We start from the raw sequence: 22,142 nt of genomic DNA, 5'->3' as shown, positions 1-22,142 counted from the left end.
TGGTGCTTCTGCATTCTGTAATGTGTTGGTTTTAGTCTTTACAAAATACAGCTTGCATTCTGTTATAACTAGTAACAAATCACACATCTGGAACAAAGAGGAATGTAGCTGAGCAATATTTTATATTTATCTGCAATCTGGTTCAGATCCCCTGGTTCCTTTCAATTTTAACTGTGCAACAAATGTACTCCCAGTCTTTATTTTATCACTTGTTGTAACGTTTAACAAAGGTCATTGTGACCCAGAAGAAGCTTAAGAGAAAAGTGTTATGGTGGATCTTGGAAATGGAGTTTAACTATGATGATGGTGGGCATGAAGCCAAGCCCAGCTCTCCTGAGTGTATTTAATTTGTGCTCTTTATTTTTCCTTATGCCGGGCTGGATTCAATCAAGGAGCCACATATATGGACGAAGCAGAAATGTTCAGTAATTAGTACATCTTTCTTCTCTGATGCCTTTTTTCAAAAGAATACTTTAAATTGTTTACTTTTTCTGTGGTTGGATTGTTGAATTAATGACAAAAATGCAGCCACTGTTGAAAAGAACAGTCTTCCAGTGAATGCCCAAAATATTTAATTCTGTGCTTAGTATCTTGTCAATTCTGGTGACAAACTTTCTTTTAATAGGGATTTTACTTACTCAGGTCACTAAATTCAACAACATAATGTCCTTGTTTTTTTAATTTGTGATTTTAACAGTTTAGATTTTGTCTGCTTAAAGTCTATCTACAAGGCTGCTGCAAAGGAAATTATTTTTTGTGGTTCAGAAATGCCAAAGCTATCCTGATTTCCAAAATATTCAGATATAAATAATTGCTCATATTATTAAAATTTATTAACAATTATCCCAGAGAGATTTGTGCTATGCTTTGCACTATTTTTTTTGCAACAGTAGAGAGCCTACCCATAAGATAGGCATTTGTGTATCTAGCCGCATTTATAGCTGCTAGTGCTTCTGAGTACAAAACAGTCAGAAGGGTAATTTCTAAGAAATTATTAGAGCTTTGGTGTATCACATAGTTTAGAAAATCTTTCCCAAGTTATTTTAAAGGGCAGTATCATGTCTTGGTTTTTTCACATGCACAGGTTTTATTGGCTCTGTAAGACACCATGGTGCTGTGTTTATCATGTTGTTTGTGCTCAGATTTTACTAATTTATGGATTGATGTACTGTTGCATTGATTATGATTTCTCTTTCCTCTGAGGAAGAAATAACCTATAGTGCCTCAAAAGTGTGCAGTCAAGAACATGGCATACGTTAATTATGTTGTGTCCAGTGGAAAATGTTCATGTTTTGGAAACATAATAAATTTTCTGCCTTTTCTCCAACTACACTCAGAGCACTTTCTCTATTTTTCTGTTATTGTTGCTGTAGTGAAGTTACTTTTCCAAAGAAAAGTCTTTCAGTGATTGTGTAGATCAAAGTATGTTATTTTTGTTCTAAATGTAAATATTCTTGTATTGCATCTAACTGTAACATATAAATCTTCTTGCATAGGAAATACACATACTGCTATTACTGGCATTGTCTTGTAGTGATAGTTCAAACTGAAATTGAAGATTTGTGTCTTTCTGTGATGATATTCTTCCTATTCATGCACTTAGTTCTGATCATTATTTTATATTCAGTCAAATGGAAGGCCAAAATCCCTTTAAAAAGACATTAATCACATTAAAATTTGTTACTAGGTTGTTCACAACAGCTCCATACACAGGACATGTGTATCAAATCACAGTGTATTAGTAATACATTTTCAGTATGCTTTCATTTCCTACCTCCCTCCTACCATAGTGTACTGGGCTTCAAAAACAACTGGTGTCTGAATCAAAGTAAGAAAATGTAGTATTCATCATTTCAGGATGCCATGAGCAATGAACAGTGCATTTCCTGTGGTTCTGTGATTAGTTTTTACTAAAGTGTATTACAAATGTATCTCTAACATTGTCTCCAGTTGAAAAAAAAAAAAAGAAACCGTATCAGGCCCTCTATTTGCCGGACTCACACTGAGTAAAAGTTTAACTATTGTGTCAAGGCTATCTTCTCAACAACACAACAGGCAAACTGAAGTGAATTAGAGAACAAAGTACAAATGTGTTTGCAAACAGCATTTCCATGAGTTATTCACATTTCACTGTGTACTTATGGGATGCCTCTGTGACACTTGGTTGATGTATACATGCTGAGTAGGTAGGGGAAGGGGAATCATGGTGTAGCATGCTTCCCTCATGGACTCATGGCCCTTTCCTCACATGTTGCAAAATCCAAACCCAGCTAATTTCTACCTGTTTTAAGCAGTGCATTTAATTAAAAATGTTAGAATTTCACTTACCTGTGAGTGAACTGCCTAGTGTGTTGGCCGTTCTGACCATGGTAGTCAAGGTGGCCATCTCACAGAAGTCACCTCTGGTCAACCAGCAAAGTTGCTGTATCATGAGGAGACTTCAGAGACAAATCTAGGCCCTGTTAAAGTCAATGATGGTTTTGCTGTTGACTCTGATGGCTTCAGAATTTGTAAAAATTATTTCAATATGTCCAAAGATCTGTTTTCTCAGAGCATTATGTGCAAATTGGTTTCTTCTGCAGTGGCACTGTGACCTGGGACTCAGGATGAGGTCAAGAGCAAGCTTGGCAAGAGCAGCTCATTGAAAACTTCCTTTCTGGACCAGAGAAACCAACGGGCGTTTCTGAAAATACCAGTAAGGAGATGAATCATATTATCTGGTATATCTTAGAACTTCTGATTAAGTATTTAAGAATTTATCCCTAAATATGCCAATTCTTTTAACTAAGTGACATTGGTTTAGTAGTACTGCAGTCACATTTTATTATCTTGCATGATTCTGTGGAACAAAACCCTTTAAAAACTTGTAGGATGAGCTAAATATCCATTAAAAATTTGCTATTATTATTTTAAATGCCAGAACAATCACAGAACAATCTTACTAAGGAAATATATATTTAAAAATATTAATACTTTGCTTCTGCTTGTTAAAACAGTATTAAAACAAGGTGTAAGGGTTTTTGTAGTTAACTCTCAGAGGACTTGGTGTCAGAAGAAATGTCACCCTGTCTCATCCTTTTTAGGAAGGTGGCCTCTACCAGATGTAAGCTCAGAAATGGCAATTGCCATTCACATAAATGACTAGCAGGTTTATCCTGGCTTTCTCTGGGGCCATCTTGACTTTTGGCGAGAGGCAAAGAGCAGGACTATAAGAAAATAGTAGTTCTCATGGGAACAGTAAAAATATGTTGGCATTGTTTAATTCTTTCATAACATGCTAAATTAATTTATTTGTTGAATCTTTTAAAGTATTATGCCATTGGGGAATGTGTTTTTCATATAGCAGTCTTACAAATATATTAAAGTTTTAGAGGGAACAGTCACAGAGTAAACATCACTGGTTATCCATGTTGGGTAACAAGGGTTGATTTTTTGCTTCTTTATATTGTATAGTAATCAGCATCAGTGCAAAGTGATCTTATCTGTACATTTTGCAATCTTTTTGCACAGATGTAGACAACTGTAAAACATTCAGGATTGTGGAGTAGCAGTTTCATGTGGTTCATAAATTCTTGCTAAGTACCCTGTCATAATACTTATTGTTTAGTAGATGCTTTTGATTAGGTAGATACTTTTGACAGTTTTCATGTTTGGTTCAAAATGTGTGGTTCAACTCTGTTTCTTCCAGGCCACTGTTGGATATGCTTGGGACAGGGCCATTAATTTTGAGAGACAAATGAAATTTAATCTTCAGCTAACTTATTTTTCAGCTGGATTATTTTAGTTAGGGGACCTCATTATTTAACTTGAAGGTAAACAGTCTCTTTTCAATATACCATGGGTTAAAAAAAAAAAATCTCAATTTTGTTCCTCATTGTTCTATTGATCATTCATAAGGCAATATCTTAAAAATGCCAGTACTGCAAGAAAAACTAGCTGTACAGCTGCTTGGAGAGATACTACACCAGAACCATGTATGCTATAAATGGTTCTTTTCTGTTTACATGGAACACTTTATGATCCCTAAATCTGAACATGTTAAAGAGGAAAAAAAAAAAGCCAGGCCAGAATTTTCCAGATGGTTCACTATCTTTGCCCATTACCAGGAGCATCTTTTGTTTTCTACCATACATCCTGATAGATATTTTGAAGAGAGAAAAAGAACAACTGAAAGCCTTTGGATCTGTCCAGTTTTTCCAGATACCCTCCATCTGTCCATTTATCATTTGTAGATATTTCTGTGACTTGCCATACACATCTGGACATAGAGAAAGTCAGAATATCAGACATTTTTATGAATACTGCAAATATCAAAGTTAACCTGTGGGTCAGAAACACTTTATTTATTTGAAAACAGGAAGAAGCTGATGCTTGGACACAGATTGACAGGTTTCCCTTAGAATCAATGTATCTATGTCAATAGATTGCCATGCTTCTCATTTGCAAAATCCATCTTACTGAGTCTGCTGATGATCCTTCTCAGCAGACATCATCTTTTTTATTTCTTCTTGGGATTGTCATGAATTGAATGTAGCAGTGGTGAGAGTCATAGAATAGAAGTTATATACTTTACAATGAAGGCAAAAGAATCTTATAAACTAACAGACTGAAATTAGAAGGACCTATTCCTTATGCAGGGTTGAATTTAACTTCTGATCTTTTCCCCCAGACAATTAACATACTTATTTTCCTCTGCTAGAGCTGATAACAAACATGGTAGCCTGCATTTAGAAATTCCTGAGTGTATTCCCCACCAGCATGAATCCACCATGGCCAAACTTGGGCTTTTTAGTTTTTCACCCAAGTCCTTTCTTATGCATCCTTACTTGATCAACATCTTTCCTAATGTTCAGGCTTTTGACCTGGAAAGTCATATCAAACAGAAATTTTGTTCTAAGTCATCCCTTTCAGATCTTCATTTCTTTATTGAATTATCTAAGATCAGCTGTTCTCCTTTACCTGCAATCATCCACATGTCTCCTAACAAATGTGAGCTATTCTGCTTTGGTTTCGTGGTCTTTTGTATTTTCAGCTTCACCTTCAGATGTTATCTCCAAACTGGCCTTCAATTTTGCAAGTGACTCCAACCTTCATTTCTAGTTTTTATTTCGAGCAATTACCTTTGGGCTTTTCTTTCTACTGCTCCAAATGCTTGAAGAGAATTTCCTGTAACCAGCCGCTAAACAAATATGTAGTCTTACTCTACACTCTAAAACGTTTCTTTTTAGTTTTTGAGATGGCTAAAGAAAACCTTGGTAAAAACTAGGTCTGTAGTGAGTGTTCCTTACAGGCTGGACTACCTGGTTCTGTCTTGTTGCCTTTGGTATTTGTTTCTCAACTGTTCTATGCCCATAATGTAATTTCATTGGGACAGAATACATATGTTTTGCTGATGTTACCACAGCACCCAGCACAAAGGAATCTTCATCCCTAAATTATGTTGCTAATCATGAAGCAAGGTTAGATAAGCCACAGCATTTTAGGAACTTTCAAAGTTCCAGTCCTCACTGATTCTGGGCATGTGTCCTGCAGGAGACATGAGCCTAGAGAAAACTCCAGCGAGCATCTGCTGCCTCAGGTTCTGTGGGAGGGACGATAGATAAGTATGTCACAGAGCACTTGTCTTATGTTGGCTATCTTCAGCACTAGGGTTTTAGGTCATATATAAAAAAAAGCTCAAAAGGACTGTGGAAGCACATTGACAAAATCTCTGACAATAGAATTGTGGGTTCTCTGAGGGACAGGCATCTGAACATCGGGAAAGAATGGTAGTGGGATTATTCACAACTTCAGGAGGAGAAATCCTGTAAAAATGTAGGTAAGTATTCAAAATATAAGAAAAATGGAGTAAAATTAAGATTAGAGAATCCTTAGCACAATTTGGGATCACTAATGTTCAGCGGATGAAAAATATGTGCTCTAAAAATAACAAAGCTAAGCAGAAGATCAGGCTATGCTGCAGGAAACCCAGAAAAATGTCCCCATTTTAAAGATATGAGATGACAAATTTCACTTCGTGTTTTCTCATTCCTTGCTGTGAAACTGAACTCCAGGTCTTATTCTGGGAATGTTACCTGCAGATGAACTTTGTGTTTTTGTAAATAATAGATGCTTTTATGCCCAGGTTTAGTGGTTTTTTGCTACCCAGACAAATGCTTACCTGGGATAAAACCTCTCTAATGCTAAGACCAAACTGATTCTGAAGCCTGAAATCCAAAGGCAGTACCACAAGACATGTAGAAGTGAAATACTGAGAAGAGAAGCAATGGGCAAAGGATGCTGAGAGGAAGAAAGAAAACAGAGAAGATTTAAGTTAGAAACACCGGTAAGTGGAGAAATTGGTTTTCTGAAGAAAGGGAGCTAAACAGGAACTTGAATACAGATGGCAAGATGTTACAGAAGATGGGAATGAGTAATAATGGGAGAGAGAAATGGGAAGAGTATGGTTCTTATTTTTGCTTTCTAAAATGTCTATTTCTAGCCTTTCAATAACCATGATAATGGACTTCTGTTTTGGGTAAGCTGCTGCAAGTCAATCCCTTTCACTCATAGTAAATCCTCATCTTTAGAGGAAAATGTCACTGTTTCCACAAACAGTCATAAAGTGTGTAATCAAGCTCTCAAGCAGTAGCATATTTGAGATCATAAAAACATGTATACATCTTCAGGAACATGAATCTTAAATTCAGTGCTGGTATTTTCCCATGGTCTGGAAAAAGCAATGGCCAAAAGGAGCATTTGTTTTTTCGAACTGTGGAACAAAGGATATGATGTTGCCGAGTAAAACACATTGCTTATATTCAAGAAACTTAAAAAATACTGTAAAATACAAAAGAAAACCACCCTTTCCTCAGGTCTTGTAATGACTTTGCATTTGTTCTTGTTTATAATAGAATCATAAAATTGTTTAGATTGGAAAAAAGTTTAAGATCATTGAGCCCAGATGTTAACCCAGCACTGCCAAGCTGGTTGTCCCTAAGTAGCACACCTACATGTCTTTTAAATACCTCCAGGGATGGTGACTCTATTACTTCCCTGAGCTGCCTGCTTGACAACCCTTTCTGTAAAGAGATTTTTTCTAATATCCAATCTTATCCCCCACTGGTACAACTTGAGGCTATTTCTTATTGTCCTATATGTTGTTACCTGGGAGCAGAGACCAATCCCCCACCTGCCTACACTCTCCTTTCAGGTAGTTGTAGACAGCAAAAAGGTCCCCCCTGAACCTCCTTTTCTCCACACTAAACAGCCTCACATCCCTCAGCTTCTCCTTATCAGACGTGCTCCAGACCCTTCTCCAACTCCATTGCCCTTCTCTGGACATGCTTCAGCTCCTCAATGTCTTTCTTGCAATGAGGGATCCAAAACGGAGCATAGAATTTGAGGTGTGGCCTCACCAGTGATGAGTATGGGGGGATGGTTATTGCAGTGGTCCTGCTGGCCACACTGTTGCTCATACAGGCCTGGATGCCACTGGCCTTCTTGGACACCTGGGCACAGCTGGCTCACGTTCAGCTTTACGAGGACCTCCAGGTCCTTTTCTGTTGGGCCATTTTCTAGTCACTCTGCCCCCAGCCTGCAGCACTGCAAAGAGTTGTTGTGACCCCAGTGCAGGACCTAGAACTTGGCCTTGTTGACCCTCCTACCACTGACCTTGAGCTACCAATCCAACCTGTTCAGATCCCTCTGCAGAATCCTGCTCTGCATCAGATCACACTCCTGCTTGGTGTCATCTGCAAACTGAGGGTGCCCTTGGTCTCCTCATTGATAAAGTTATTAAAGAGTACTGGCAGCAACTCTGATCCCTGGGGAACACCACTGGTGACTGGCTGCACTGGATGTAAATCCAGTCACCACAAATCTTTGGGCTCAGCCACACAGTCAGTTTATTACTCACTAAGAGCATGCCAGTCTAAGCCATAAATGGGCAGTTTCTCCAGGACAATCCTGTGGGAAACAATGTCAAAGGCTTTACTAAAGTCTGGGTAGACAACAAGCACAGCCTTCCCTCATCTACAGCTGGGTCACCTTGTCAGAGAAAAGATCAGGTTAGTTAAGCTTGTCAACTTAATTTCCTTTAATTTAATGATCCTTTTATTTATTTTACTCAGTTTTTATTAGAGCAATAATTTTTTTCATGGGCTTAGGAAGTAGACAACATGTCTTAAACCAACTAATTCTTTCTAAACTGTTTTTCTGAGAATCCTGCCTTAACTATGAAAAGCATGAGCAGTCCTTAGAATGCAGAGGGAAACTAACACCCCTGTGGATTATCAGCGTGTGATGTAGTGAGCATCAGCTGAATTGGCCTGAATGACTTCTATGGTGGTGTTATAATTTAAACAGAAAATAGTCAAGTACTTTGGAAAGAAACTCCAAGAAACTGTGAAATGCTTTATTAATGTTGTCAAAACTTAGTCACTAGGAACCATCAACAACTCAGCTTTTGCCTTGTGGTATGCTGCTTGTGAGACCAGTGCAGACTTTCTCCAGCAAGTCTGAATCACAGGCAATCACACAACATGATTTGGAATTGACTGTCCCTAGAGTGGCCTTTGGGAAGGATGGATGTCTTAAAGGTCCTTGTCTCCAAAGATATTGCAGGCAATGAGTCTGGGTAAGTCCCATAACTGAAACAGTGTACCTCTAAAGCTTTGTTTTTTGTCTCCCCTTTAATTTGGGGAGGACTTTGGGTTCATTGAGATAATCTGGAAATACAAGGGAGCAATCTCTGTAACTTTGGGGATGCTGACAGGTAAGACTAGATTTTTTAGCAGTGTGCAACAAGAAAAACGGCCGAGGGAAACATCTTGCTCTCATTTCCCTCCCCTTGCCAAAACCCACCACCTAAACCAAGAAATACTGTATACAGACCAGGGACAATGTCACTGTTTATTTCAAACTACTGTTAAGAAGATGTTATTTATTTAAAACTTCAAACAAGATTGCAAAATTATGAGCATCATAATCAGCAAAGTATGTTCTCCTTCCCCTACCATAACATAACCCACAGTAGGACAAATTAGCAGAAGCCTGCAGCAATCAGAAAAACCCAAACCTTTGCTCTTTCTTCACAGAGGTTTTCAAGACAAAACACATAAATATTGAAGCTACCCAGGACAGTGGATGAAGGAGCTCACAGTGCCGCTGTCAGAACCTGGCTTTCCCTTGACTACCCCCATAAATCTTTTTAAGTTGGGTGCAGAGAAGACTTGTGCATGCAGAAGATTCTTTTGTTTTATTTGGTGCCCGCCAATAGTGGACAAAGTACTTATACTAGACAATGATAGTTTACACATTTTCCTTCATAGTAGACATAATGCCTGTAACAGTAACGTAATTGCAAGTGTAAGGAAAGGAAGAACGAAAAAATACTCTATTTTGTACCCTCATCCTGTTTGTCTTGTGCATTCATATGCATTTTGGGTAGAATTCCATCTTGGAAATGATGCCTCTGCAAAAGGCTAGAAAAGAAACTGGTGGAGGAATTGAGGTCCTGTAGGACTTCAGTAACAGCTTGGGAAGAGAGGTGAAATGTCATTCTCACTTTAACCATCCTGCTGGTGAGAGCCTTTACACTTTGGTGATGAAGGGAAAATGCCATTTGGTTTAAATAGGCAGTCTCTCTGAATGCCCTTTGGTGTTAGTTTCCCTTGTTTAGTGTGTGGGTATCATACATGACAATAGGAAAGAGAGAAATACTTTAGAAAAATAAACAAACAACTCCTCCCTCTCTCTCTCAAATAGAAAAAAAAGGAAAGAAAAAACAAAGAAAAATAAGAAATCGTGGTTGTAAAACCACAAAAATTGGCATTGAGGCTCCAAGGCAAGTGTAAGCCTTGGAATTTCTTTTAGCTCTTAAAAAAAATAGTCCAAACCAAAAAAACCCCAAAGCACAACAACTCTCTTTCCATGGAATCCAGCTTAATGATGCTTCTCACCCCCCTTCCCCCCCCACGCTTTCTTTTAGGAAGATTTGAAATAATTTATTTAAAGCTTTGGCACAAGTCTTCTTTGCTGCTTTATGTTCTATAAAGCATGTTGATTTTTTTTGCTGTTTGATTTTTACTTAGAAATTTAAGAAATGCCAAGTCTGGTCTGTTATGGTTTTCCTGGTGATTTCCTGCATATCTCAGAGGATAGGTATTCATTTCTTTCTCAAAAGAACAGCAGGAGTGAAAATGTGGAAGAAAATCTTAATCAAAGCCTGTGTTAGTTGCTGAAAAAATAAAAAGCAATTTAAAACAAAAGAAGAAACAAAGACTTCAGAATAGTCTCGCTTTCAAAAGAAACGAATAATTTCTTTTCGGCAGTTGTTTACTTTTCACTCTCTTGGGTTTGTAATATGATGTGGTCAATCATGAGAGTCATTGACAGCAGAATTTCTAATACAAAGAGAGAAAAATAAGGGAAAAGAAAAATGTATGCAGAGGGCTAATATTTAGAGGAGCTTTTCTTTGTGCTTCCAGCTCTGTGTGGAACACACCTGGATGACCCTTTTGCACTTCAGTTCCTTGTTAGGTGAAGTATGGCTGAGAACACTTATGCTATTTTTTGTCGAAGTGCACCGAGATAAAAAGATGTAAAATTCTTCACAAGTTATTCTTCCTTTGTGTTGGAGAAGTGGTATTTGATTCTGATTTTGTGTGACACAACCCTATTAGCCCTTGTTGGCACTTGAAGTATACATTGTAAACAAGTTATTATTTCTAATATATTGCATATGTTAATGGGAAAAAGCAAATCAGATCATTTAAGGGCTAATCTGTTTTGATTGTAGTGACTTAAAAGAAAAATTTGATTCCTTGTATCTAGTCCCTTTGAATCATCTGATTCTTGCAGGTTATCTAAGGGGTGGAATATAAAAAATTGCGTTTTCAGTTGCGCCTCTGGGGAAGAGGACATCAATGATCAGTTTTGGAAATCTTGGCCAATAATTGTGGATGAGAGTGGGCATGGTAGAGAAATGCAGGGAAAAGAGCATTTGTGACTATTGGCAATACTGGTTTTTTGGTGTGAGCTGATGAGAATCTGCAAACATTGAATGGGGCAACAGTCACCACTGGAGGCCAAACAACAAAATGATCCCTCATAAAATGTGATGATTCAACTGCATGGATATTCTCTAATGACATAGGTCTTTAGTACAAGTGTCTCAAAGAGACTGATTTCAAACCAATTATAGGATAACTACCATGTAATTAATGCCTCAGGAATCCAGAATTCACTGTCTAATGTCTGAAACCAAAGGTTAATTATAAGCGCAGTAGACATTAAGGCAACTGCTGCTACATGGTTTTATGATCTTTATTAAGATTAAAAAAATAACATATATTTTAATTAAAAATATCAAAAGAGATCTTGAACTCTTTCTTCCCTTGTGCCCTTCTAAAACTAGAATGTCCTACATTTCATGGGCACTGATTTATGAACATAGATGGGTTAAACTGAATGGGGAAATAATAGACATTCTAGCTGACCCCTGTGCTCTATTTCTCTCATGCAATTTGTTGTCTATCTGGACATTAGAAATGGCTAAAGTGCATAGGTGGTTTCTGTTGAGGAGCCAAAGGTCATTGGGGGAGCAAGGGGTCAGAAATTTCCAGGTGTAGGTAACTACAGTTGAGGGGCTCCTTCATTGACAGTTTGAGCATCTCTGCCACTATGGGCAGTCATTGATTTAAAAACAAGTTGGGTAGAAGTGAGCAGTAATAACAGATGATTTCTGCCATCCAGCACCATCTTCCAAGGGTCAACAGCCACTGACTGCCATGTCTACATTCCCCTGGCGCCTGAGTGTTGTCTTTTGTACATGCACCTTAACATGGACAAGACAAAGCTTCTCGGTATCTAATCACATACTAACCTGAAAGAGATCTAGCAATAGAGCATTTCTCTGCTTAGGTCTTCACATATTAGTATAGAATATAAAAAAGTAGATCAGTTCTGTATGTGGATGGGAACATAATATCTGGTAACTGTAAACAGCAAATGGATGTGTTTTGTATGGACTTGCTGAGATGCTCTTTTTCATTCCAAGTTGAAACACAGCAAGCCCATTAGTCCAAGTTCATGCTTTTCTCCCCTTTCCCTGTGTTTCTTTGCTATACTTATCAGTGAAATCTTGATATGGTTGAGATGAATATGGTTAGGTTTTGTTGACCACTTTTTCGGGACAGGGAAGAATGTTTTGCTAGTTTCAAGAGATAAAGCCAAACATGTTGAAGCAACGTATTTTGGAATAAATTAATTGGTGTTTGAATAAGGTCAGAAGACATGTAAGAAGAAGTTTAAATTAGAGAGGTAGATGGTATATCAGTGTGGGAAAGGCAAAGCTGGCAAGTTTGTGAATTGCAGATGGGCTTAATCTGTAAGGGGTAGTCACATGCTGCAACATTCAGTCATTTCACAAAAAAGAAAAAGAAATAGGAGTAGCAGCTGCTGACTTATTTCTAAAGGTCATCACAAGGGGTTTCACCCAGCCTGAATGAGAAGAATGAGAATTGAGCAGAATGAGAATGCACCAGTTCCCTTTTAGCTAATAATAGGAAATCCTACATCTTCCACCAAATGAGTTACACCTGGTCACTAGGCTGTCATTTAGTCTTGGTTTGTGTGGCAGAGCATTCTCCATCTCACTCCATGAAGCTTTACCACTGGGTAGGCAGTAGTCGACTGCTCACTCAGCATAGTTTCACTCAAGCATGCAAGTGAAGAAGGGCTCAGATTACACAGAGAGATGTGTGATGTGTTCATTCTCCTTGCTCCTTGCCTATACTGTCCATTTTCCATGGACCTGCTGCTTGATAAAGTGAAGAAAAAGTCCTGGTAGAAGAGGAAAAGGGATGCCTCCTTACAAGTAAAGCTACTGATCTGTTTGTCTTCAGTTTTTGCTGTCTGTTTTGGGCCCAGATCTTCTTGACTATGCTTTAGGGATTGAGCATACTTGCAAATAGAACATTTCTTTGGAGATGTGATTTTGAGCTCCCTTGAGCTAAGAGAAGAAATGAGATCCTTTACTGCCTGGGCAATTACTGGGTGATTATATGAAGACAGAAGCCCATCTGCTTTCCTAACCTGCTTTTAATAGAAAAACATTAACCATGGATTTTTTTGTTTGTTTGCTGTTGGGATTTTTTTTCCCCCCCAGAGATAAATACATAACATGAATCGAGACTTCTGGGCTCCAGAGACTCTGTAAAGGAAACTGCTGCCCTGAATGATCAGGATTTAAAGCACAGCACTCATCTAGGCCACTTCTAGGGGATTGCCTCCTGAATATGTTGCCATCAGCTGCCTGCATGATGTGTTGGCTGCTTTGGATTAAATTCTGAGGCATGAATTTATCCTCTGGATTGAATAGAGATTCCAAGACTTCCCTTTTTGAATTTTCCAGTGGGATTTGACAAACTGAAAGATGGTGCCTAGCACTGAATTGGCTTACTCCCTTATTGGATCTTGCCCAATTTAGCTACAATGTAAATTAACATACTTTACTTTCGAAGCATGGCTGATAATTTTATGGACATTTTTTAAAAGAAAAAGGTCTTAGTAATCAATATGTTAGCAAGAAGCTCATTCTGTATAAGATTCCTGAAGGATTATGCTGCAGAATAAGCAAGAGAACCCCATTATATTGTCAAAATTATCATATCATGACGCATTACCATGCAAATGTATAAAAGCAAAAAACTCAAAGGAGAATCAACAAAGCACAGCTGTAATTTGCATTATTCCTTGGATTTTTTCTTGCCTTCCTCATAAAAACAGTTATGAAAGAAGGACAAGTAACTTACCACATTGAGTGGTATGGTCTGGGAAATCTTTGTGCTAAGCTTTATAATCTCAGGAGCATGAAAGTGAATTCTCTTCACACACACATACATGCTGTATGAATTGCTATCTGGAGATCTGTTTTATCTTGTTTTGCACCTCATATTTTCCTCCCTACCCCTAGAAAAAGCAGGTTAGTAGCAAACATTAGTAATTCATGTACCAATGTAAATGACTTCACAGAAAGAACAGGGTAATTTTGCAGTTGTGATACCCCTAGTGGAAATAATTATCTCCAGTTTAAACACTATAAATCAGTGTTTAAGGAGGTGCATGTTAAAGTAGACTTTTCTGTTTAGGGCCAAGTCTGCTTTCTCTCAGGAGTTAGTGCCTGAATGATAGGTTTTCTTGCTACTGCTTTTCTTCATTGGTCATGTATTACTTCTTCCCAGCTTGCCTCCTGCTGAAATAATTGTGGTGCTAATAACAATGTGTGGGGAAATGACCAGATGTGCTAGTTTTTTTAGACAATTATACCAGTTTTTCTAATTTTCCAGACATTTTTTCATTTCTTTATTAACTCACCGGTGCCAGGAATTGGATTTTTCCAGTACATAAATCCTAATTAGCAAGCCAGAGAATTGAGTGCTCCATTTTACTCCTGATGTGTCATTTCCCCTCTGTTCTTGGTTAATTGGCATTTTAAAAAGCCAACTCTTGTGGTTTTAAGGGTAAAAAAAAGAAATACAGGAGTATTTTGGGACAGAAATGAAAATATGGTAAAGGGATGAAAATTAAAAGAAGTTAAAGTTGGGATCAGGGCCTTCTGGTAGCTCTGGGATTGCAGGACAGGGAGCTCTGCAGAGTGGCTAAGCTGCTTGAGGTTCAGCTACGTCTTTCTGCACTAGAGGGAACTGAACCCCATCCTGCTGTGCCCGTGCTGCTCTCTGCTTGCTGTGGGCATGGAGTGATTTTGTTAAATGGTGCTGGCCCTGAGGAGCATCTAGAGACTGATTTGGTAGAGCAAAGGCAGGGTTTGGTGCACTGCTGATGTGAGTTGCTTGTACAGGCTTTCCTTGCAGCCTCCTTTTCTTCTTATCAAGTACCAGAGATAGAATGGAGTAGGAGGAGGAGGCAGAGATTTGTCAGGAGTGAGGGTATCCTCAGATTTTGAGTCTAAGGATTCTTTCAGCCTTAGTATGTGCTTAGGGATGCCCTGAGCCTGTGGGAGGGGTTGGTGGAGGGCTGTCAGGGCAGGAGAAGTGGTTGTGAGCCTCAAGGTGGATGAAGCACTATGTTGGGAGAAGGGAATGGTACTAAAAGGTGCTTTTCTGGATAGATAGGATTACAGGAAACAGAAGAGGTTTATGAGGTTCTGAGATTTACCTCAGAAGAAGGAAGTTATTCTACTTATGAGTGAGGTAAAAAAGGTTGTATTTTCCTGTTGGCATTGGTATGTTGCAGTTTGAGGCTAAAATAGATTCACTCCAAAAGACAAGATGATAAAGAGGAGGTTCTTGCCACCTTGGACTGGGCAGTTTGAATCCTGGGAGGAAAAAGGGGAGACTGTGAGTAAAAGGTGGTACCCTTTTTTAGCTTCTACCAGGGTGCTATAAAGGACAGAGGGAAGGGGAGCAAGCCTGTTCCACAACTTCAATGGCAGTTGGTAAGAAGGGAAATAAATAGCAAAACTTTTTGTCAGCTAGGAAGGGGTAACTCAGTTCAGATCTTGCCCCATCTCCATAGAGGTCTGTCCAAAACTTGAATCTTTTGAGGTTCAGAAAAGGATGATTAATTTTTTTTTTTCTTTCAGTGCTAATGCATTAATTGGTTCCAGGTAGACAGGGAACAGCAGAGCCAAGATATTGCAAGCAAGGCTGCAGTCCAGGTAATTTGAGGGCTGTCAGGAGACTGAGAAGCACCAGAGGTCATGATAAAACCTGGAGTCTTTCCTTTTCCAAAATGTTTCATAGGTCCAAGAGGTAGGAACAGTGTCATATTTTTGGGTGCTCAAATAGAAAGGAAGGAAGGAGAGACAGAGGAAGGAAGGAAGGAAGGAAAGGAAGGAAGGAAAAGGAAGGAAGGAAGGAAGGAAGGAAGGAAGGAAGGAAGGAAGGAAGGAAGGAAGGAAGGAAGGAAGGAAGGAAGGAAGGAAGGAAGGAAGGAAAAGGAAGGAAGGAAGGAAGGAAGGAAGGGAGGGAGGGAGGGAGGGGAGGGAGGGAGGGAGGGAGGGGAGGGAAATGTCAGAGAGTACTTTGGAGTTATTCCAGCACTGCTGTGCTGCCCTTAAAGGAGATGGTCTCCTAACCCTGGGGACCATATTTCTGTCTCCTGGGATCATCTTCCCAGCTGGACAAGATCAGTCCTTGGCACTGCATACAACACTCCCTGACCTGAGACACAGGAGTAACCTTTGCTTCTGACCCAGCTGGGTGCTGGTGTTCTGGCTGTGGGTGCCTTTCCTCACTAGCCAAAGCCTAGGCCTGTTATTTATTTGCTGCTCACTTTGGTTGTTGCTGTTTTAAAATATGTTGTTGCAGAATTCATGCCTAACAGGTGCTCTTCCCTTTTATCTCTCCAACTTGGTGTATTGTCCTAGTGTGAGTGCTGGGAGAAAACAGCACAACAACAGCCTTTGGGGGGCTGCATGGCCAAATCCTGCCCTGCCAGTCAGCAACAACACACTATCACCAAACCACAAGAGCTTTCATATGAGGCTTTTATTTAAAGGAAGTAAAAAAGCATGCTGGTTTTAGTCATCATTATTTCTCCTTCTTTTTTAGCTTTTAGGGAATGAGCAACAGTTCAGTGAGTTGTGTTTGTAGCAAATACAGGTTATGAAATAAATGTATTTCATTATTTGCTCATTTTGCGATGAAAGACTCTCTGAATCTATCTCCTAAATGGTTTAATTCAACATTAGAAATGATGCTGCCAAATACTGACTGATTCAATAGATGATGAGTTTCAAATTCCTCTTTTACATGGGGAATGTGATATAGAACAATGACCTCAATTTTCAGCTGTGTCCTCAGATTCACCTCCTTTTTGGCTGTCTCTTTTACTTTTTCAGTATCTTATCATAGTTTTTCAAGTCCTGAAGGTCTTATGAGGGCACTAATATTTAATAATTAGGCACTATATCTCTGATGGCTCTTTTAGTGACATCTTTTACAACTAATGAGCATTTAATAGAATGTAATTAGAAGCTCTGATCCTTAGACCTTGACCTGTCTAGACCTTGTATACAACTAAGTGACTAGACAGCCCTTAACACTCATTAGGAGTTATCTGCACCCCACTTTACAAAGCTATGTGAGGAAACTGTTTAGATTTAGCCTCAAGCCACCTGCTTCGTAATCTGTTGCTGTGCACTCAGTTGATCCTGCTGTCCTTACAGTAACTGGAAAGCTACCAATGATTTCATTTTAAAGCAAATATTCTAATTCAGGAGGCACAGGATGGAAACCTGTATTTGACAGTATGAGATCTTCAGAAAGCATGTAAATTGGAGAGATTATTTTGATGTTATGGAGAAACATTTACATTTTAAAATGAAAGAGAAACATCCAAAGGTATATAAGGAAATTAGCAAAATGTGGTTTGATACAGTATATTCATCTGGGATATATTTAATAGGGCTTCTTTTACAGGTAATATATTTGTCTTCATATTCCTGGAAGCCTCTTAAATCTTTAAAGTAAATTGACTCTTTTTGTTACTGGTTTTAAAAGAAATTAATTTAAAAAATCTTTATATGCATTTATGAGAAGCAGTCTATTTGGCATGCCACCAAGAAACACAGAGAGCAGGTTTCTTTTTTCTCCATTAATTTTTGAATGTATATGTGCCTATATTGTCAAATATTCTTAAATATCTTTTACCTAGTCCATATACCTCTTCTGTCTCTTTGTCCTTTTCCTCACTTTAGTTTCATTCTAATTGCATAGACTAGTTGCTGAGTTTTTACTCAGACTTTGGAGACCATTACCATTCCACATGTCTAGGGTTTTTTAAAGATAAATGTAACAAATCATGTAACAAAGGAAAGGAAAAATAAAATTCTTAGTATTTGTTTGATAAATTTTCAGTGGCTTAGGAAAATGATCCAAATACATTCTTAATACATTTGATCTTGATCCTTTCTGGAAACGATTATATGTAACCAAATGCATCCATATATAGAAGACAGATTTTTTTAAAAGAAAGAGTCCAAATGATTTTGCTAATGCTGATACAACATTTCAATTATTTGTCTTTTGAAAAGGGTTCTGTTTTGAGATATTAGTTGCAAATAGAGGAAATGAAGTGTTGATGTAGTAAGGAATAATTTACTGTGTCTGGAGAGTTCTAAAGCAAAACATCTGGATCAATTTGTTTACTAAGTCCCTGCAGATAAAGAGCTCTATCTCTCCAAAGGATCAGTCTGTGCCCTTTCTGAAGAATCATTTAAAAAAAAAAAAAAGAAAGAAAGAAAATTTGCTATCATCATACACAGAAAGCTCTTGGGAATTTGTTGGTAGGGAATCCTAAGATTGTTTGAAATCCTGTTTCATAGGAGATCAGCTAGTTGCTGAAAATGTGGTGTGGCTTTGTGATCATAATTTAGTCTGCCCTTCCCTGTTTCTCTGCTTTCCCCACACCCTTTACCTTTAAAAACAATATGTTTTGGAACATATATGTTAGAGGTATAGCAGAACTGGATGTGGAGTGAAAAATAAAACCTTTGGTTTCTTATGGACATGAACATCCTCTCATAACTGAAGCTTTTTGAAGGCCCATCCCTTGGTGCTATTGAATTTAGTGGGAGGTAACCCCTGACCTAGACATAAGTAGCTTGAACTCGTGCTTGAAATGTTCTTTAGCAGAACAAACCAAGAACCTTTTTGTATTCAAGTGTCGCAACCTGGAAGAGCACAGAATGCTCTTTGTTGATATGGTCCTGCTGTTGAAAGGTATTGTTGGATCCTCCTTTAACAAATGTTGCCACAGCAATTAATATCACGTTAGTGAGGTTTGCAATGACTTTATCAATAGGTTAAATTACAAGAGTAATTTATTTAGAATGTTGGCACTGTCTCCTTATGGGCCTATAGGCATTCTGCAGGGTCTTTGAAAGTCTTCTATTATATTTAGTACAAGCAGCAGTTTAGCTGTGTTAGCAGTTAGTTGGTGCTGGAGGTCTGTACCAAATACTCAGTATTTTCAAGAGCTGCTTCATACACTCCCCTGACTTATCTTGTTGGTTTTTTTTTCCCCAGGTATTTTCTTCATTTACGAGAATTTTCATGGAAAGTGAAGCTGAGCCATGACAGATAAAGACTTAAGGGATATTTTCCCCTAAGAGGACACTTTTTACAGATCTTGTATGTTACCTTGATTTTTTTTTTTCTTTTCCAAGTTTACCTTTTATGGATCCCTTTAGTTAAAACACCGGTCCAAAATACTAATACTGAAATTTAATTTTGTGATTAGAGATTTTGCATGCTCACCTGCTTCTGTTACTTTCTTGAAAAGGTCTTGAAAAGAAACATGGGCTGATAATGTCTGTATGGCCATCAATTTTCAGCTCCAAGGGGCATGTCTCTCCTAGTATTACATCTTTCCTGCTGTTGAGAGAAACAAAACCTCCATCCCTCCTGGGGGATGTTATCCTTGGAGTGTCAAGGGAATGAAACAACCATGTAGAAGAAGAATGGCCCTGGGACAGAACATGGGTCTCATTCCATCCTAAGTTTGGTCATGAATCTGGAGGTTGTGGTTCAGACAAACTTCAGAGCCATTTAAATTCAATTTCAGCTCAGCATCGGCATCCACAAAGCCCAGCTGAGAGTCCTGTTGTTGTTGACAGTATACTGAGCTCATAAAAACAAACAGGATCATTATATAAATCAAAAGAGGATGAAAGTAGAACCCAGATCTTCCAGCTTGAATACTAAAAGTCTGCCAGGAGGAATAAAAGATACTTCCTGTAAGGGTGATGAGTTGAAAACCTTTAGAGTTTTCTTATTTTACATGGTAAAGAGAAGGGGAGAATGGCCTTATTAAGCCCTATGTATATGGATGCTTTCTCATTCCAACAGATTTATTTAATATTAGCAACCTGTCCCTACTATTTTAATTCATTTTATGACACCAGCCCAGAGAAATGATGCTGGTTATCCCCATCTTGGGGTTCTGAAAAGATGAAGGAAGGTATTTTTTTCCCAAGAAAACACAACAAAGTTGTTACACTTGCCTGGACTGGATGTCCTGCTGTTTCTAGATCATGCAGTATTTATTTAATTCTGTGTTCCCTTGCAGAAGGAGTGTGTTTTCATGAAGATGCTGCGTAATCTCTCAGTACTGTGGAGGACATTGCAAAGAGTTTTGTGCAGTGTTTGTATTTCTTGGTGTGGAAAAGCAAAGTGTGTGCTTATAACTTGTTAGTTAGGTGTCTTTATACATTTGTTGATAGCAGTTAAGCATTGGATTTTATGCTCTAGCAACAGTAGGGTCTCAGAAGTCACTACATATATTTTTTTATTATAAAGTGGTTTAAGCACTAGAACCAGTGTTTTAGGTTTATTTTGCAGATGTGTTTTCTTTCATAATTCATTTCAGACCAGAAAAACAATTTATTACATTCTTTTTTTTGTTGTTTAGTGAAATAATCTCATGTCCTTTTGATAATTGCTAGAGAAATTAATGGAGTTTTTGGAAAAGGTTTTATGATATGTAAGAATTTAGAGTGAGATCCAAAAAAACACTTAGGTGCATAAAGAAAAACTTAGGCAGAATCTAGAGACCCAAATCCAAGGGAGTGATTCAAGTGCTCTGTGCAGAGACCCAGAGACTGCACTGCTGAGGCTTCTCATGTTGCTAAGAGCCCAAGGTTCTGCTAATGCACGTGCTCCAGAGCTGTGTGTGTAGCACAGAGGATGCAGTGTCATGCAGGTGTGGCAGTACAATGGGTGTTAGAAAATGAGCTGTTGCAGCTACTGAGGCATGGAAGACCTGATTCAACCAGCTTATTGTAGTTTTGCTCTTACAGACCTGGCATGCTGGAGAGCATGTGCAGTCCACAGAGAGCAAGAATTTGGTGCTGCTGTACCTGAATGCAGTTACTGCTTGATTTCAAATTGCAGAGGCTTGTGCTTTCATTGATGCAAGACCTATTTCAGCCTTCTTGAAAATTAAAAAGTGGTAGAAGGAGAATTTTGAGGGAAGAAATTAGTAAATTTTTCATTTTCTACAAATAAACTAAAATTAATTAATTGTGTTACTTGCAATTTCTAGAGAAATACTGTTTTTATGCATTAGCAGTGGGAAGATGCTTAAAAATGGTACATGGAGCTAAGAAACAATAGCAAAAGTGTTTCAAAAACCATACTGAGATTCAAGTTTGTCTTTGAATTCAAAATGCTGCTAGTTTAAATTTTACCTGTCTACTTGGGGAGCTAAACTGTCTTGGCAAGGCCCCACTCATATACAGAGTTTCATTCCACTCTGTAATAGTTTCCACAAAATTCTAAGTGCCATGGAACTTTATGTTCACTTGTTTAGTGTCCCAGACAAGGAACTACATATTTTTGTTTATTGTAGACTGATTTGTAGTAAAAAAAAATAAAAATCTATATGTTGGCTGGTAGCAAAAATGTAAGAAAAATTGGTGAAATCACTGCTCTTTAGCTGATAAGCTATTTTCTTATGCTGTAAAGTCAATAGTTTGGAGCATACCTGAATAAGCTGGAAAATCCGGTGAGATTTCCAAGTGGAAATGGGCATAATATTAATTGACAGCTGATTAACCTAAAATAATTTTTTGAGGCCCATAAGATGAGCAAGTGGTAAGACTAGAGGATTCATAAAGCAGCTGACAGAAATCAAACCTGTCTGATTTCTTGTGTTCTAAGTACATTTAACGGACTATCACATGTTGCTTTCAGAACGACACAATACAAGTGGTTAATGACTTTGTGTGAGCAGCTTTATACATTGTATTTTCCTCACCCAAAAGTCTGAAGACCAGATTAAATCTGTTTCTTCCAGAGAGGCCAAGATTTCCCAGGGTTTTCACTGCTTGTGGTGATTTATAGCATGGGCCAAAGTCCATTTGCTGGACGGGAGCAATCCCTGCTCAATATGTTAGGAATTACACAGTTTGTCTCACTGATGTGTTGATTACATCTCATTCATATGTGAGAAAGTGGTTGATTCTTTTACTCTAGTGTCTTCTAGGAATTGTGTTAACCCATGTGCTTGAAGATTGGCTGTGAACTGTAAAGAGAACACTGCTGGGTGAAAATGTGAGTGTGACCCTCTGCACAGGGGAGCCTCCATCACACTATGCTTCTTCCCTAGTAGAGTTGGGGAGCAGAGTCTGGTGG

General features: G+C 38.4%; 1 long non-coding RNA gene across 6 annotated transcripts in view; it reads left to right on the top strand.

Moving 5' to 3' along the window:
* The window catches only part of LOC119701129, a 91,266-nt gene that overhangs the window by 43,991 nt on the left and 25,133 nt on the right, over positions 1 to 22,142 (top strand). For 4 of the 6 annotated variants that reach the window (XR_005257022.1, XR_005257021.1, XR_005257020.1 and 1 more), the window contains 2 exons: positions 2,583 to 2,695; positions 19,035 to 19,139. This is a non-coding gene — a long non-coding RNA (uncharacterized LOC119701129). Of the gene's footprint in view, positions 1 to 2,582; positions 2,696 to 15,586; positions 15,662 to 19,034; positions 19,140 to 22,142 lie in introns of all 6 variants that reach the window. The other 2 variants (XR_005257018.1, XR_005257019.1) reach the window with 2 other exon arrangements.

This window comes from Motacilla alba, chromosome 5 (genome assembly GCF_015832195.1).
Source record: "Motacilla alba alba isolate MOTALB_02 chromosome 5, Motacilla_alba_V1.0_pri, whole genome shotgun sequence".
Lineage (NCBI taxonomy): Eukaryota > Metazoa > Chordata > Aves > Passeriformes > Motacillidae > Motacilla > Motacilla alba.
This window is presented reverse-complemented; position numbering and strand designations above follow the sequence as displayed.